Source organism: Pygocentrus nattereri, chromosome 11 (genome assembly GCF_015220715.1).
Source record: "Pygocentrus nattereri isolate fPygNat1 chromosome 11, fPygNat1.pri, whole genome shotgun sequence".
In the NCBI taxonomy this organism is placed as follows: Eukaryota; Metazoa; Chordata; class Actinopteri; order Characiformes; family Serrasalmidae; genus Pygocentrus; species Pygocentrus nattereri.
The window spans coordinates 4,094,205-4,113,142 of NC_051221.1; the positions used below are offsets into that span (position 1 = coordinate 4,094,205).

The 18,938-nt window shown below is 43.2% G+C and overlaps 2 pseudogenes; one reads left to right on the top strand and one right to left on the bottom strand.

Moving 5' to 3' along the window:
• The window catches only part of LOC108412015, a 380,788-nt pseudogene that overhangs the window by 272,678 nt on the left and 89,172 nt on the right, over positions 1 to 18,938 (bottom strand).
• LOC108415604 overlaps positions 1 to 18,938 on the top strand; it is a 45,239-nt pseudogene that overhangs the window by 17,150 nt on the left and 9,151 nt on the right.

Consider the following 18,938-nt stretch of genomic DNA (forward strand, 5'->3'; position numbering starts at 1 on the left):
TCCACAGAGGGCCAGTGTGGCTGCAGGTTTTTACTCGATTTTGGAGCACTCCTCATATAACTTCCCCATTGTTGAACGACTCTGATCAACTGATTAAATAAGGAGGAATCCAGTGTGCATCTGTTTGGTTGGAATAAAGACCACTAGTGTCAACAGCTCTTAGTGTAAATGATTGGTGGCCCTGGTGTAGACAAATGTAAATAGATCTGGACCATTTATGGAGTCCTTTTAGTTTGAGAGCCTTTATTTGCCCATCAGCATTTAATGTGGTACTAATGTAGCATATCACATCACCTAAAGTTTATAAGTTTAATTTGGTTCAAGTGTATTAATACTGGTGTCTTACTGTACACTCAAAAAAAAATTCATTGGATTTACTTAATCCAGTTGTCAACAATTTCCACTAAACTGAGTTGTGTTAGATATAATTACTTCATATCATTAAACATCAAATAACCAACTTAAGTAAAACCAACATGACTGTATTAGGAAAAACTGAAATGACTACATCAAGCCAAACAAGCAGGAGTGTATTATATAAAACCAACATAACTGTAATATGATTAGCTTGGATTTAATTAATAGGTTTATGTGTAGCCAACTGAACTGACCAACATCAACCTATCAAAATGCTTTTTCTTTTGTTTTGCTTAATTGTGCTGATTAATGGCAACAGAATGATTTCATTGTATCGACTTAACTTACTTATGTAAATGTAACAATGTTGGACCACTGATAATGTTGGACCCCTCACCCTTCCCCTGTTGCAAGCCCTGGTCTTCATGTTGTAATATGTACTTATTATGTGCCTTGTATTGCTGAGGTGTTGTTTTCGGTTCCCACACTGTACACCCTTAGGAACATAGTCTGGGGGTTGTTTTTTATCTCCTCCCCTCTCCCCATGTATTCTGCATTCTGTTTTTTTTTCCTCATCCCTGTCTTCCTGTCCTGTCTCCCCGCCTCTTTGTCATATTTTATGCGTAATGACGGGTAGATGGCTAATTTCGCTGGTACTTGTGATTAGTGACAATAAAGGGCGTTTCATACTCAAACTCATTCTCATTTAATAAGATTAACTAAACTATATTCATCCTTCAAAAAGGACAAATAATTAGGGCAGCTACTGAATTTCATTTTATTTAGCTGTTTTTCATTTCATTTCAAAACATGCAACAGCCACAACAGAACATCCATAAATTATACCTTGGAATATTCCAGAAACTGCTGCTAATAAATGATTTTAATATGCAAGTGTGGCAAGTATGTCTTCTCTCAGCTGAAGCATGCATGGCAATTTTCTGTTTTTCTTATTGTCAACAAATATATGTTTGGAGTCAAACCAACATTGAACTGATCTACTAACAAGCATTTTGTGTGTAATCAAAGCCTGACATATCATTCTTCTTTGCCATAGACTGTCACTGTTGTCCAAAAGCTATCAAAAACAAACCAGAGTCCCACCACTGCACTGGGTGATGTTCCTTTATTGTGAGTTTATTCATCTTAGTTTGTTTAGAAACAGCTCCAAAAAGCACAAACAGAAAAGTAATTCCATGGAAAAACCAGAGGCCAAAATACTTACAAGATACTCCCTTATGAGGTTTTCAGGATCTTCGTTGAGGTAAAGAATCATTGCCTTCACTATGCAAGCTCTTTTTGTTTCAGTGGCGTCATTCTGCAGCAAAGAAAAAGGAAACGTATAACTGGTTATAATATTTTATTGTGCAGCATTTAACACCAGACATGCATCACCACACAAGCAAACTGTTCAGGCTCCTAATTCTTTATGATAAAACCTCATGCTTAATTCATGTCATGCCAATTTACAGGCAGTGTTTGGCCACATATTGTGGCCTGATCTGGGACACACATTCTAATAATAGAAGCACCTGTAAGAGTTTCATATTTACTTGTGATAACTAGTTATCCATCCATCCATCCATTTTCTAAGCCGCTTCTCTGTCAGGGTCGCGGGGGGATGCTGGAGCCTATCCCAGCAGTCTTCGGGAGGAAGGCAGGATACACCCTGGACAGATCGCCAGTCCATCGCAGCCTCCTCGCTGTGCGGTGACAGCGCTACCCACCACGCCACCGTGCCGCCCGTAACTAGTTATAATTAGCAAATAATTATATATGGCAAGTTACAGTACCTGAAAGAATGTACTGTAGAAAGATACTTATTGAATTAATTAGGGATGCAGTGTATTAAGTAGTGCTCATGGAAACTTGAAACTGAATGAATAAGGTGCCCATCAGAATCAGGACACAGTATTCAGTGGCCTGTTCGGTGTCGCTCGTCCACGTGTAAAGCAAGGAGTAAACAAGATGCACAGTGAACAGTTAACGATCAGATCACTCAAACCACATTTGGAGGTGATCCAGACATCTCTCATCAACATCTGAAGACAAGTATGAACAGAATTCGTCTTCTGTGATCGGATTCTGTCAGACATGTGGACATACGTCAGTCCAAAAAACATTAATACGAGTAACTATTAATAATAGATTAATATTTATATTAAACCCCCTTGTGGTTTAAATGGTCATATTTTCTGATTCAGCCATTACTGGAATATTAGGACCTTCTGTTCCACCACGTTGGAGAACCCCCATTATTGTTCTAAATTGCTCACATGCTCAATGAGAAGGAACATTTTAATGAGAAACTATTGTTTACAGTAAGAAAAACAAATGTACGCAGTGGTGTGCTTTTTACAGAGGATCTGTAAAAAATTGGATCTTGTGTGTTGACACTGGGGATGCATTTTACTGACAAGTATAAACAGAATCCAGTCTAAGTCCATCCAGATACTCTCTGGATACAAAACCCTTGTTAACTGCAGGTGTAAACAGACCCCAAGATGATTCAAATAATCTTAGCATTTAGTCAGGAGACCAAGGTAAATGTGCACTGATAAAATGTTTGTTCAAACAGACACATTTACAGTGTCACATTTTATGCATTTAAGTATAAACAGATATGATAGTTCAAGAATATTTAAAGTGTGTGAACAGCTATCTGAATAAATGTGTTCATCCACCAGACAACATTTTGTGTGACATCACTGCACTGCAGTGTTAGCGTGCTTGTAGCATTCTTCATGTTTTAACTGCTAAACAATGTCAATTCAGGGTATTCTGTAATATTCCAATGATAAACATATATGCATCAGGTTTAGAAAATGTATTTGACAGGGTGCAATAGAGGTGTTTTACTAAAACTCCATTTAAAAAAACCTCTGTGAAAATAGTCTAAGAGTACAGGATGACATCTTCAGTAGTGTACATTTTTAAGACTTTGGACCTTCATATAATACTTCTATTATATAATATTTCTAATCAATAATTTGCAAGATAGCATTACCACTACTAAAGAGCCACAAGAAGTAAACCATCAAGTCTTCAAGCTCAGAAATGTTCTTACAGAGACGTCCTGTAATAACACATTCAGAAAACTTGATTAGAAAACAGGCAAAGCTATAATATAATAATATAAAGCTATAATTTAGTTTTATACTTCCGTCCATCCATCCATCCATCCATCTTCCACCGCTTATCCAAGTCCAGGTAGGGGGGGCAGCAGCCTAAACAAAGAGGCCCAGGCCTCCTTCTCCTCTGCCACCTCCTCCAGCTCTTCCGGATGGATGCCAAGGTGTTCCCAAGACAGTCGAGAGATATAATCCCTCCAATGTGTCCTTGGTCTTCCCCGGGGTCTCCTCCCCATCGGATACATCTGGAACACCTCCCTAGGGAGGCGTCCAGAGGTCATCCTTACCAGATGCCCCAACCACCTCAACTGGCTTCTCTCAACGTGGAGGAGCAGCGGCTCTACTCCGAGCCTCTCCCACATCACCAAGCTTCTCACCCCATCTCTAAGGGAGAGCCCAGCGACCCTGCGGAGAAAGCTCATTTCGGCCGCTTGTATCCACGATCTCATTCTTTCTGTCACTACCCAAAGCTCGTGACCACAGGTGAGAGTCGGAATGTAGATTGACCGGTAAATTGACAGCTTCCCCTTCTGGCTCAGCTCTCTCTTTACCATGACGGACTGGTATAGAGTCCGCATTACTGCAGATGCCGTGACAATCTGCCTGTGAACCTCTCGCTCCATCCTTCCTCCACTCGTGAACAAAATCCCAAGATATTGAAACTCCTCCACTTGGGGCAAGAATTCACTCCCTACCTGGACAGAGCATTCCACTCTTTTCCAACTGAGGACCATGGTCTCAGATTTAGAGGTGCTGATTTTCATCCCAGCCACTTCACACTCGGCTGCAAACTGGTCCAGAGAGAGCTGGAGGTCCGGGCCTGATGATGCCAACAGGACCACAAAAAGCAGACGTATACCCATAAAAGTTGTGAACAGATTCAGTGACAATGGACAGCCCTGGAGGAGTCCAACCCTGACTGGAAACCAGTCTGACTTACTGCCCGCTATACGAACCAAGCTCCTGCTCTGTTTGCACAGGGACTGAATGGCCCATAACAATGAGCCCCTCACTCCGTACTCCCGGAGCACTCCCCACAGGATCCCCCGAGGGACACAGTTGAATGCGTTCTCCTAATCCACAAAACACATGTAGACTGGTTGGGCAAACTCCCATGCACCCTCCAGGACCCTGGTGAGGGTAAAAAGCTGGTCCAGTGTTCCACGACCTGGGCGAAACCTGCATTGTTCCTCTTGTATCTGAGATTCAACTATTGGACTCTCTTCTCCAGTACCCCTGCATAGACCTTACCGGGTAGGCTGAGAAGTGTGATCCCGCGATAGTCAGAACACACCCTCCGGTCCCCTTTCTTAAAAAGCGGGACCACCACCCCAGTCTGCCATTCCAGGGGGACCACCACAGATGTCCACACAATGTTGCAGAGATGTGTCAGCCAAGACAGCCCTACAACATCCAGAGCCCTCAGGAATTCTGAGCGGATCTCATCCACCCCCAGTGCTCTGCCACCAAGGAGTTTTCCAACCACCTTGGTTACCTCAGCCCGAGTGATGGATGGACCCTCGCTTGGATCTCCAAGCTCTACCTTCTCTAGGGAAGGATCGTTGGTGGGATTGAGAAGATCCTTGAAGTATTCCTTCCACCATCCAATGACGTCCCCAGTTCGTCGGGAACTGCTTTCCTTTCCTGGTGGCGCCTGACGGTTTGCCAGAACCTTCTTGGTGCCTGTCGATAGTCTTTCTCCATGGCCTCACCAAACTCCTCCCACACCCACAACCCGCTTGGCCTCGATTCTTTTGCCTCCAGAGTCCCACAAGCCAACCAGGCCCGATAGGAATCTTTATTCAGCTTGACGGGTTCCTTTACCCGAGGTGTCCACCAATGGGTTCAGGGATTGCTGCCACGACAGGCACCTACGACTTTGCGGCCACAGCTCCAATCGGCTGCATCGACAACGGAGGCACGGAACAGGGCCCACTCGGACTCGATGTCACCGGCCTCCCTCGGTATGCGGTCGAAGCTTTGTTCGATGTGGGAGTTGAAGATCTTTCTGGTAGGTTCCTCTGCCAGAGGTTCCCAACAAACCCTCACAACTCGTTTGGGTCTGCCAGGTGTGTCTGGTATTTTCCCCCGCCATCTGATCCAACTCACCACTAGGTGGTGATTGGTTGACAGCTCTGCTCCTCTCTTCACCCGGGTGTCCAAAACACACGGTCGCAAATCCGATGACACAACTACGAAGTCGGTCAACGAACTGCGGCTTAAGGTGTCCTGATGCCATGTGCACTTATGCACACCTTTGTGTTCGAACATGGTGTTTGTTATGGACAGACTGTGGCGAGCACAGAATTCCAATAACAAAACATCACTTGGGTTCAGATCAGGGAGGCCATTCCTCCCAATCACACCCTTCCAGGTCTCACTGTCATTGCCCACGTGAGCGTTGAAGTCACCCAGCAGGACAATGGTTTTACATTTATTACATTAAAACCTGACAAAGATGGATCATTTAATATATGCCAGTGCTAGGTTTGGTACAGGTTGGGCCACTCCAACTTGACCATGTTATGCATTGCTGTGATGCAAAGTCTTGTAACTCCTTTTCTGCTTTTTTCACTTCTCACCATGATTTTCATAAGGTTGCCATTGTTTATAATGTGTGAAAAATGACTGATGGTTAAGGAACCAATAGAAATGCTCCAAAGTAACTTGGAATAAAATATTTTTACATTGACTTCCATTGAAATTTGAATAGGTTTTTTTCCTGTCCTGTAAAGTTGCTGTTTTGGAGAAATTAGTTTTTGCACGACAACAATGTGTATTTATTAGCAGTCTGGTAAAACAAAATATGAGGTTTAATGATGTCGAGTGCGCTCTACTATCCCTCACTTGACAGCATTCGCGTGTTCGTTGAATCTGGTTACAAGGATCAAGAAAACAGACTATATGCAGTAAGGTTGAGGTTCCAGCAGTTTTATTATCAGAGCTCCGGGAACATCATCTGGCATTCACAAAGTCTGCCAGAGAAGGTCAAAGTCCGGTTGTGCAGTAATACATTTTATAATCAAAACTCCCCTCATGTGGTTGGGAGGACAGCCAAACCTGAGCCATAGCAGTTTGCTCTTAACGCTCTATCGCCCCTTCCCCACTATTACCTAGGAGTAAATAATGCTATACGAGAGTAAATAATGCTAAGCAAGATTACATAATGCTAAACAGGAGTAAATGATGCTAAACAATTTCGATATTTCCACAATGATTATAAACAGTTGGGTCTTTTGAGGCATTTATAAGTACTGCTAGCCCAACTGTGCAGAATTTGTTTAACTTTATTCTACATTCTTGACTCATCCACTGCATCTTTAATGGTGCAACAGTTACATACTCTAACAAAAGCACTGGGACACACCTCTTAATCCATGAATTCAGGTGTTTCAGTCCCATTAAAATGCATTCAGGCCAATTACCACAGATGTATAAAATCAAGCACCTTGACATGCAGTCTATCTTTACACACACTGGTGAAAAAATGGGAGGTTCTAAAGAGTTCACTGAATTCGAATTGTACTGTAATAGGATGACACAGTTGGAACCTCTTTTTAGGAACCACAGCAACTCAGTCTCGGAATATGTAACGTTACAGAGTGAAGTCTACGAGTGATGAAGCGCATGGTGCAGAAGTATTTCCAACGCTCTGCTGACTCCAAAACTGCAGAGCTCCTAATCTGCTGTTAGAGCTGCAAAAGGGGACCAACTCCATATTGATGCCTATAGGATTTAGAATGGGATGGCATAAGAGCTCCTGTAGGTGTACGGTGTAGATGTCCCAATATTTTTGATCAAATATTTGGAAGCCATTTTTGAGAAGTTCCATTTCAGCAACCAAACTAAGGTTTTGAATAGATTGAAGAAGACAATGCAGCTAAAAACGAGCTACGTTTTCAAAATGATCTAGATTCATTTGGACAGGTCCTAATTCAAAAGTTTTTTTTAATGTGTTTTCACTAGCCAGCTATCTAACTTGAGTTAGTTTATATTTTAGTATATAAATCCAAATGTATGTGAGTAACGTAAAGTAATACTGTCAATATCCAAATATAACCACATACTGGTATGTCCACTTTACAGACTGCATTAAAAAGACATACTTACTAAGACTATTAACTGGATGCAGCTTGATTCTTAATCTCATCAACTTTCACCAAACTCGCGCCTCTGCTTGGCTCTCCTTTGACAGTCCACGTTCAATAAATGAGCATCTGAGCACACGCAGCCTCTGTTCTATGGGAAATAGTGCAGCTCATTAAGCGCCGCTGCGTTGCATCAAATCAAGTGGATTTTGTGGCTTTAACAAGTTTTCAGTCTACGTAAAGCAGGCCGATGTGGCTAACGCAGTTCATTAAACAACATGAACCACTTGCACCTTTGAGGCTCTAAAAGATACTTAATTTAAATGCAATATCAATAAAATATCCCACTGTAAAACCCAAAACTCAGAAAGACTGACCATTTAATAGTGAATCGCCAACTATGCCAGCTAGCCCAAGCGCTAGCTGGGTCGGCATAGTTGGAGAGTCAAACACACGAAAGATATAGTTAAGCAACTGCACATAAAACTTTAATATGCAGTACACGACGTTACAACAAGCCACAGGATGCGACCGAAGTGGTTTTACTTACTTTTAATGTGAATTCCAAGAGTTTGCTAACGCAAACTTAGCTGGTGCTAAGGATAGCTAACTAGTGCTCTCTCAGTATCTGTTTAAACGGGGAGGTTCCTCTTACCAAAATGAGCCATATTACACTAAATAGTTTAATAAAACAGCCACTACAGCTCAATGTTAGACATAATTATGACAAATACTCAAAAGAACACGGCATCGCTGAAGAGAAGAGTTTGCAGAGAGCCCCGAATGTCCCGGATGAACAGATCACTGGCCAGCATGTTGAGTTCACTTCACAGTGTGAAAACATGCACTCATTAAGTAAATGTAATAACTGTGGAAATATCGAAATTGCTCAGCATTATTTACTCTTGTCTTGCATTATTTACTCTCGTGTAGCGATATTTACTCTAGGATGATAGAATACTGAACCGGCATATTGCAGTAGGCCAGCTTGGCTCGAGTGTGTACGTGCACAGCTGCACAGAGGGTCCTCATGTAACCTTTTGTTCTTTCACCTTATGTTCTAAAACCTCTAAAAATATATGTTTTGCATCTGTGTCTGGAAACAGACTGGAGGGAAGTGAGAGTGACAGTCACACCAAAACCAAAACCACAGCATGCATATGTCTAAGTAAAAGGGCGAGTACAGGAAGCTGACAACGGAGGCAAAAGTAGGAAGATAAGAACTCCAATGGGGGGGGGCGTTAAGAGCAAACTGCTGTGGCTCAGGCTTGGTTGTCTTTCCACGCACATGAAGGGGGGGGTTTGATTATAAAATTTATTACTGCACACCCGAACTTGGACCTTCTCTGGAAGGCTTTGTGAATGTCAGACGAGGCTCCCAGAGCTCTGCCTATAAAGTTTGAACCTTACTGCATGTAATCTGCTTTCTTGATCCTTGTAACCAGATTCAACGATCACGCGAGTGCTGTCAAGTGAGGGATAGTAGAGCGCACTCAACATAACCCACCTGCATTTCATCAAAACAACCCAACTGACTCAAGTTTCATTCTCTAACACAAATGTGTTAAATAACATTAGTGAAAGAAACTTATGGAAAAACAACAACAACAGCATGAGTTTACTTTCTTGAGTGTATTTTGCCTGAATGATATCCATAAGTGTGTTTTACTATCGCCGTTGATTAATACCACCTGTCCAGGGTGTTTCCTGCCTTCCGCCCAGTGACTGATGGGATAGGCTCCAGCGCCGCCCGTGACCCAGAAGGATAAGCGGTTTAGAAAATGCGAACACATTTCAGAGAAAGTAGGGCTATATTAACATTTCTCTGATTCGCTGTAGAGAGACGTAAAGGATGTCAGACGTTAAAGTGTATAAGGCTTGGTAAAAATGCTCTATATGATACTGATATGATACTGGGCTCTAATATGCAGTCAGTTGTGTGCTGTCTGAAAGCACCATGTCCTGGGTCTGCAATGGTCATAGGACAGGGCTCCATATGTGTGAAGGGGGCCCAGGTTTGAAGCTCTAGGTCCCAAGAGAGAGAGGGACCCCTCGCTTTCTCCCTCTCAGCTTTAGAATAAGCTGAGGCTATTATAATACGAACCAGATGTGGACTATACCTTATGGCAAAAACAACTGGGGTATTAAAGCATGGACTCAAACGTATGTGGGAGAGAACATTTGGCACGTTTTGGATGATGCTGAGCTCGTTGTGTGTGTTGTGAAGTTGTTTTGTGCTTTTTGTTTTTGAAGAAAGAAAAGATTGGTCTCTCTCTCTCTCTCTCTCTCTCTCTCTGTGTCTTTCTCTCTCTCTCCCTCTCTCTTTTTCTGTCTCTCTCTCTCTCCCTCTCTCTCTCTCTCTCTCTCTCTCTCTTTCTCTGTCTCTCTCTCTCCCTCTGTCTCTCTCTCTCTCTCTCTCTCTCTCTCTCTCCCTCTCTGTCTCTCTCTCTTTCTCTCTCTCTCCCTCTCTCTCTGTGTCTTTCTCTCTCTCTCTCTCTCTCCCTTTTTCTGTCTCTCTCTCTCTCTCTTTCTGTCTCTCTCTCTCCCTCTCTGTCTCTCTCTCTGTGTCTTTCTCTCTCTCTCTCTCCCTCTCTTTCTTTTTCTGTCTCTCTCTCTCTCTCCCTCTCTTTTTCTGTCTCTCTCTCACTCTCTCTGTGTCTCTCCCTCTCTCTCTCTCTGTCTCTCTCCCCCTATCCCTCTCTCTCTCTCTACCTCTCTCTCTCTCTCTCTCCCTCTCTCTCTGTGTCTCTCTCTCTCTTTCTCTCTCTCTATCTCTCTCCCTCTCCCCCCTCTCTCTCTCTGTCTCGCTCTCTCTCTCTCTCTCTCTCTCTCTCTCTCTGTCTCTCTCTCTTTCTCTGTGTCTCTCTTGTTGTCACTTTACTCTTCAGTAAAAAGAGCCGACTCTCACCGCTCAATCCGAATGCCCGTTGTTCACTAAAGAGCCGACTCTCACCGCTCAATCCGAATGCCCGTTGTTCACTAAAGAGCCGACTCTCACCGCTCAATCCGAATGCCCGTTGTTCACTAAAGAGCCGACTCTCACCGCTCAATCCGAATGCCCGTTGTTCACTAAAGAGCCGACTCTCACCGCTCAATCCGAATGCCCGTTGTTCGCGAAACAGCCGACTCTCACCGCTCAATCCGAATGCCCGTTGTTCGCGAAAGAGCCGACTCTCACCGCTCAATCCGAATGCCCGTTGTTCGCGAAAGAGCCGACTCTCACCGCTCAATCCGAATGCCCATTGTTCACTAAAGAGCCGACTCTCACCGCTCAATCCGAATGCCCGTTGTTCACTAAAGAGCCGACTCTCACCGCTCAATCCGAATGTCCGTTGTTCGCGAAAGAGCCGACTCTCACCGCTCAATCCGAATGTCCGTTGTTCGCGAAAGAGTCGACTCTCACCGCTCAATCCGAATGCCCGTTGTTCACTAAAGAGCCGACTCTCACCGCTCAATCCGAATGTCCGTTGTTCGCGAAAGAGCCGACTCTCACCGCTCAATCCGAATGCCCGTTTTTCGCGAAAGAGTCGACTCTCACCGCTCAATCCGAATTACCGTTGTTCGTGAAAGAGCCGTCTCGTATTGAGGAGCCGTTTTTATTCACTTGTTAAATTTTAGTTATTTTTAAATGGTAAACTGATTAAAGTAAATGGTTCTTCCTTCTCGTTATTTTCCCCAAACTGGTTTTGTTCTGGGCTTTTTGTGGTTCATAGCTGTTTTTGTGTGCCTGCGTCTCGAAGTGAATCTGAACCCAATTATTTTCAAGAATTATTAATATTAACAAGTATATTATTAGATTAGTATTATATTAGTATATTATAAACAGGACTAAGGTTTTTTATTAAACTATAGGGTACAAACAAGACGCGCTTGGGAGCCGAGAGTCGACTCTTTTTCCTGAGTCGCTCGATGTGACTCACTGAAAAGAGCCAGAATGCTATCAACAGTTGCTACGGTAAGGTGAGCGAGTCCTCAACCGGCCAATCAGAGAAGCCGCTCATCGACTATCTGGCCAATCATCGCCGTGCAGAAGGCGGGGTTTGTGTGAATACGGGTGGGATTGAAAATCCCGTCCACAGTGAGTCTCCACTGCAGTTCAGGCGGAGGCGCTGCTGCTATAGCTGCTGCTCCAGAGCCGGTATAGAGCAGAAGGAGGTCCGCAGTGCTCAGAGAGACGCTCAGGAGCTGCTCTGCTGAAGGTAAACAGCTGTTTAACTCCGTGTTTTTACAGAAACGGGGGATAAATGATCTCTTTTAGAGCAGAGTGGTGTAAAACAGGTGGGGTGTGTGAGCTGAACCGTCCTCTGAGCTGAGGAGGCTGGTGGAGCTCTCAGCTCTGTGACTCTGGCTCTTTTACTGCTGCTCAGTACTGCTGGACTTTCCTCTCACTTCAGAGCTTCAGCAGTTTATTTCACATCTATGTTGTTCAGTTCCTTAAGATTGTTTCAGCAGACTGATGTAAACAGAGTCGTTCAGAGCGGTTTGGTGTGAAACGCTCAGTTCTAGAGTCAGAACCGTTCCCAGTGGTGGTGATGGGAACCAGACGTCCCTCTAAAAGCTCCTACAGAAAGTTCCTACATGAACTGGTTCTGAATTCACTGCCTGATGACTGAGACGCTGTTTTATGAGAGTTTAGAGAACTTCAACTCCATTCATGGTGGAGGGAGACATGCAGGGCGCTGTGCGGCAAAATAGTCCCCAACCAAAACTCATTATTCCAGATTTTCCACTATTTTCCATCATCAACATTCCATATAAGCTCAGAAGACTCGTGTAGGTTCTCTGGTGGTTCTGGATGGTAAATAAAGTGTCTATATCTGTGTGGTAGTCATGGCGACGCCTGGTTCCCATCACCACCACTGTAAAGAGATCTGAACCGTTTCACACCGAACCCACTTTGAGTCTCTGTTCACACCTCAGGGACTGAATTATGGGGGACTTTTGAAAGAACGTTCTGCGCATGTGCGTCACAGCGAAAGGTTTATACTGGTCAGCATGGCGGAGCAGAAACTGGTCAGCAGAGGAGACGAGTTTTAAACTCTAAGCTGAGGAGTCTCAGTTAAATTCTGTCTTCTGTGCATCACAGAGAGACCCAAACAGGAACAATGAGTCCGTGTGTTTTTGACTGATCACCAGGAACTGGCAGCACACGAAGGGATTAAAACCAGTAGTGTGTTCCACAAGTTGAGTCATTTTCACGTGTGCCAGCCTGGACTACCGCCTGGCATCATCCATGATTTGTTTGAGGGTTTAGTTTTGAATGTCTTAATGACAGGCCCGTAGCCAGGGGGGATTGAAGGGTTCGTTCGAAGGGTCCCCTCGAAGAATAAGAATCAGAGGATTAAGTTACTTGAGAAAATGGGTAAAAAAGAAGACAAGGAGCGAAAACGGAAGAAATCGGCGGCAACATTGTCCCAAAACATTGGTGACTTGTTCAATAAAAGGCCCAAAATCGGTAAACTGCTGAGTGCAGGGCTTCTATTTCTTTACAACTCCCCTGCATTAACAGTGCCAGACAGACAATGGTGGGTCATTTCATGTGAAATCAGACACTTTGGGGCCCGACCAACACAGATTTTAATCAAACTTTGTGTGCCTTTTTAGCGGCAAGGTAGAACCCCAGAACTGCATTTGCATAAATCTGCCACTAATATAAAGGGAGAAATGGACTAAGAATGTTTTAAGTAAGAGGGTAGGGCACTACACATTCAACCTTGATTATGTCAATTTAAATTACAAACAGATGGTTCTGATGCTGTTTGAAAGCTCTTTTCTAGCTCTACAGAGAACACAAACAACATTGAACTCAACAGTTAGCCGAGTATAAATTATGAGATATTAAAATACTAAAATCTGAATATAAAAAAAACTATTTTAAAATGGTCAGTATCTTTTCCACACATAGCCTGCAATGTCATGAACAACCTCTGAAATATTAGTGCCAGATTCATGCAAATGCAGTTTTGGAGTTCTACCTTGCCACTAAAAAGGGCCCAACTGTTGAGTTCAATGTTGTTTGTGTACTCTGTAGAGCCAGAAAAGAGCTTTCAAACAGCATCAAAACCATCGGTTTGTAATTTAAATGGACATAATCAAGGTTGAATGTGTAGTGCCCTACCCTCTTACTTAAAACATCCATCCATCTTCTAAGCCGCTTCTCCGTCAGGGTCGCGGGGGGGTGCTGGAGCCTCTCCCAGCAGTCTTCGGGCGAAAGGCAGGATACACCCTGGACAGGTCACCAGTCCATCGCAGGGCAGACAGACAGACAGTCACTCACACACCTAGGGTCAATTTAGCACGTCCAATTGGCCTGACTGCATGCCTTTGGACTGTGGGAGGAAACCGGAGAACCCGGAGGAAAACCACGCAGACACGGGGAGAACATGCAAACTCCACACAGAGAGGACGAATCGAACCCAGGCCCTCCTCGCTGTGAGGCGATATCGCTACCCACCACGCCACCGTGCTTCCCTAGTTAAAACATTCTTAGTCCATTTCTCCCTTTATATTAGTGGCAGATTCATGCAAATGCAGTTCTGGGGTTCTACATCGCCACTAAAAAGGCACAAAGTTTGATGAAAATCTCTGTGGGTTGAGTTCCAAAGTGTCCGATTTCCCGTAAAATGACCCTAAAGGAGAGGAGAAACAGACAGACAGTGAAGGCAAGACCCAATTAAAAAATAAAGAAAAAGAAGGCGAGATACAAAAGATGGAGAGGAAAAATAGACAGACAATGAAGAAAAGCAACAGAGACAGACAGCAACAGAGATACAGAGGAGGGAGAGCAACAACAGACCTAGGTGAGCAACAGAGAGAGACAATGAAGTCCCAGCACAGTTGTAGGAAGATTTGAATAAGACGGAACACTTCAATTTATATCATTATTAATTCATGTTTAAGTTTTAATGACCATACCGATAGTGTACCTCATGAAGTAATTCTTATCTATTTATGTCAACAGTAGAGAGACAGGCAATAAAGGACAGCAACATCAGAGACAATGGAACAAAGCAACAGACAACTGAGGTGAGCAACAGAGACAGACAATGAAGTCACATCACAGATGTAGGAAGTTTGAGTAACACTTGCATTTATATCAGATTTATGTTAACAGTGGGGAGCAACAGACGAACAAATAAGGACAGCAACAACAGACTCACAACAAACTTATAATGAATAAAATATGTCTAAATTAAAAGGTTTGAAGTGTGCTCGTGTATTTAGGGGGCATTGGAGTAGAGAGCCACATGAAGTCCACTTTTGGGGGAAAAAGATCCCCCCCATCACAATGCTGGCTACGGGCCTGTAATGACAGGCAGAAATTCTTTCCCGGTGAAAGTGCTAGCAAACCAGTTGCTGTTCTGGTTAAAGGACTTAAGCTTGGAGGACAAGCCTCTCAAAATTGGTGGTTGCTATGTTTTTTGCCAGTTTTGCTGTATGACAAAATTGTAGGCCCAGATGATGCAGTGTGGCAGATGCTGCTTCTATTGAGGAATGTAGTTGAACATGTTTGTGCACCTACCCTCTCTGAACCTCAGATTGCCTATAGGAAGGTCTTAATTGAGGAGTATATGGAACTGTGAAAGATGAGAAATTAAGGCCAAATCAAATCAAATCAAGTCTATTTGTGGCGCTTTTTACAACGGATGTTGTCACAAAGCAGCTTCACAGAATTCCAGTAAAGACAGAGTTTTAACATGAATGTAAAACCCCCAGGTGAGCAAGCCAGGGGTGATGGTGACAAAGAGAACCTCCCTCAGAGCTGAGGAAGAAAACTTGGGAGGAACCGAGGCTCACCAGGGGGCCCCATCCTCCTCTGGTCAGACTACCTACAGAGTTATTATACTACTAATATTACAATATAACAGCATAATATAATAATAATAAAACTAATATAACAGCAGTAGTAGTGATCTGGGGATCTTGACCAACAAACTATATTTTTTATCAAGGGTATTAAAAGAATCAGTTTAAATGTGCCACTGTGTAGATGTTCTTTTGTGCCTAGAGCTTGTCTGTGTGATGGTCAAGGTTGTCTGGCTCAAGGGAAGCTATCAGAGTCAGGCTCTACCCACACACACACACGCCCTAGGAGGAAGTTGCAGCTCTCAGTTAAGTTCAAAGACTTACAGTTCCTCAGGGCCTAGGGCTTTTGTAAGGCAGGAGTAATGTAGTGTGCTCATGAAATGTTGTCTGTGTTAATTTTAGGTTAATAGTTCTACAGCACCCTGCAGTGGATTGGCAACCTGATAAGGTTGTAACCTGTCTTTCACCCAATGACAGCTGAGATAGGCTCCAGCACCCTCCTGCTACCAAGAATGATAAGCGGTTTAGAAAAAAAAGCTGTGCTCTGCAGGATTTATTTTACTGGGTTATTGTATACACTCATATTCTTGTGAAGGCAGGGCTAGCCTGCTGGCTGGCAGTGAAGACCTAGGGAAGTCTAGCACTGACAGTTGATAAAATAAGACATAGTGAGGCTAAAGCGAACTTTTAGAAAATTCTGTTTATATACAGCGTGGCTGTGGGCAACAACAGCTGGTTAACATAGCAAACCTATGTGTGTGTCTGTTTTCATAGCACTGAACTCTACAGCATATTAGCTCTCGATATTTCAGGATATTGGCAATGAATGATATATTGCAAGTACTGACTTGCATATTTGTCTCTGCAAGAAAAGTAAAGTAAGGAAAAGCCCAGGATATGGTCTGTTCTGAGTATATTAATACTTCATATTTCCAGATATGCTATTTGTGCAGTATCTGGTTGGAGAATGAATGAAACGTTTTGTGAAGATGACAGAAGGCATTTGAGCACAATAGCAAATCCTGAAAGGAGTAGAGAGAAGTAGAACTGACGTGAACATGAGGTGCAGTAGAGGACAGGAATGGTGGAAGTAGTTGAGAGAATTTTTGAGCAGTTGTGTGAAATCAAATATTCATTTCACCACCATATACATGTTAGTATACACTCACTCAACACCTGTTCAGTTGCTTGTTAACATAAATAGCTAATCAGCCAATCACACGGCCGCAACTCTGCATTTAGGCCTGTAGAGGTGGTCAAGACAACTTGCTGAAGTGCAGACCGAGCATCAGAACGGGGAAGAAAGGGGATTTAAGTGACTTTGAACGTGGCGTGGTTGTTGGTGCCAGACGGGCTGGTCTGAGTATTTCAGAAACTGCTGATCTACTGGGATTTTCACACACAACCATCTCTAGGGTTTACAGAGAACGGTCCGAAAAAGAGGAAATGTCCAGTGAGCGGTCAGTTGTGTGGACGAAAATGCCTTGTTGGTGTGAGAGGTCAGAGGAGAATGGGCAGACTGGTTCCAGATGATAGAAAGGCAGCAGGAACTCAAATAACCAACCAGAATCTCTGAGGAACGTTTCCAACACATTGTTGAAAGTGTGGCACGAAGAATTAAGACAGTTCTGAAGGCAAAAGGGGGTCCAACCTTTTACTAGCAGTACCTAATAAAGTGGCCAGTGAGTGTAGTTATACACAGCACAATATATTTTTAGTTACAGTTATGACTACGTGTACATAGCACCTAAAAGAGAAAAATGAAGCTGAAGTGGAAAGCAGTGAATCAGGTTGAATAATTGAATAATGGTTCTTCATGACATCTTTACTAAAGGCAATGGTGTTGTACACTCACTGCGCACTTTATTACTAATCTATACTAATACTCAGTAGGGCTTCCTTTGCTCTGAAAACAGCCTCAGTTCTTTGTGGCATGGATTCCATAAGATTTTGGGAAAGTTCTTTTGAGATTCTGGTCAATGTTGACATTACTGTACCGTGTAATTCCAGCCGATTTTTCAGGTGCATTTTCAGGTTCATTTCAAACCCAGTTTTATTACAGAATTCTGGAGAGGTTACAAACAGAGAACATGCATCATGTATCTCCCAAGTCAGCTGTTCTGATTCCTTTTATACCCTGAAGCTGAATATGTATGTGTGTATAAACCTAAATGTGTACATGTTCCTGTTTAGTGGGTGCAATGGACATATGGTTTACCATATATGGATGTGAAAACCTCATGTTCTAACGAAAACCTCATGTTCTAACGGTTAAGCGCAGACCTACTTCTGTTTTTGGCCTCGGCCGGTTTCCTGTTATTGCGTATCTCTGCATATTTGTCACGTACTGTCTGTTCTTCGCCTGCACTGCCATGTGAATGTCATAACGCTTTAACGCTAAGCGTGAGTTAATGCCTTCTGATATTAATGCTTATAAGTATGCTACTAAAAATTTAAAAATCCACAACATATACATACACATACATACACACACACAGGCACACACATCTATGCACAGATACACACACACACACACACACACGTACACACACACACACACACACAACATATACATACACATGCACATACCTACGTGAAAACCTACCGATGCATAGATTAGAGGGCGACTATCACTTCAATTAATGACATTTCGATGCTTATTGACAATGAGGGTCTGTCTGGTGGGGGTTATTATTTAGATTAGAGGTTTCTGTGCCTGGAGGCTCTTTACCATGTTTAAGGCTGTTTCTATCAAGGGAACAGGAAGATGTCACACACAACTTTAGGCTCCATTAAGTCTGCACATCACACACACACACGCACGCACACACGCGCACATACACACACACACACGCACGCACACACGCGCACATACACACACACACACAGCACGCACACACGCGCACATACACATACACACACACACATACACACACACGCGCGCACATACTGACGCCTTTCACCTCAATTGATTACACTTCATCTTTAGCTTTAGGTATAAGAATCAGGTATTACAATGTTCTTATATGTATTACAGTGTATGAGTGTGCAGTTGGGTCGTTCATCTCTGTAGGCGCTGACAATGAGTGCTTGTCTCTCTGGCTAATGCTGATTGGGTGAAGGAGGTCACTTCAGATACGCAGGGATGTTATAAATTCTTTTGGTAAAACCTTAAGAAGTCAGTTCGGGCAGGAGCACAGAGAGTTGAGACTTAAGCACAGAGAGTTGAGAGATAAGCAGGAACTCTTTGTCTTGGGAGATGGGACAAAGAGCGAACCTGAGTCCACACTCTCCCTTACGGCTCTCAAGCCTTTTTTTTATTATTTTATTTCACTTTTGTTAAACTTTTCATACTTAATGTCGCGACTCGACACTTGTTTGACCACCAAGCCTAAGTACTATTTATGGTTTGTAAAATAAAACGAATTCAATTGTTTGTTGAAAGAAAATAAAAAGAATCAAACGAACTAAGAAATACGAGAAGACTCTTCAAAATTTAGGAGTGCAGGTCCTTTATTCCTTTTGACCATGGAGAATGTATTCTCAATGGGCCCTT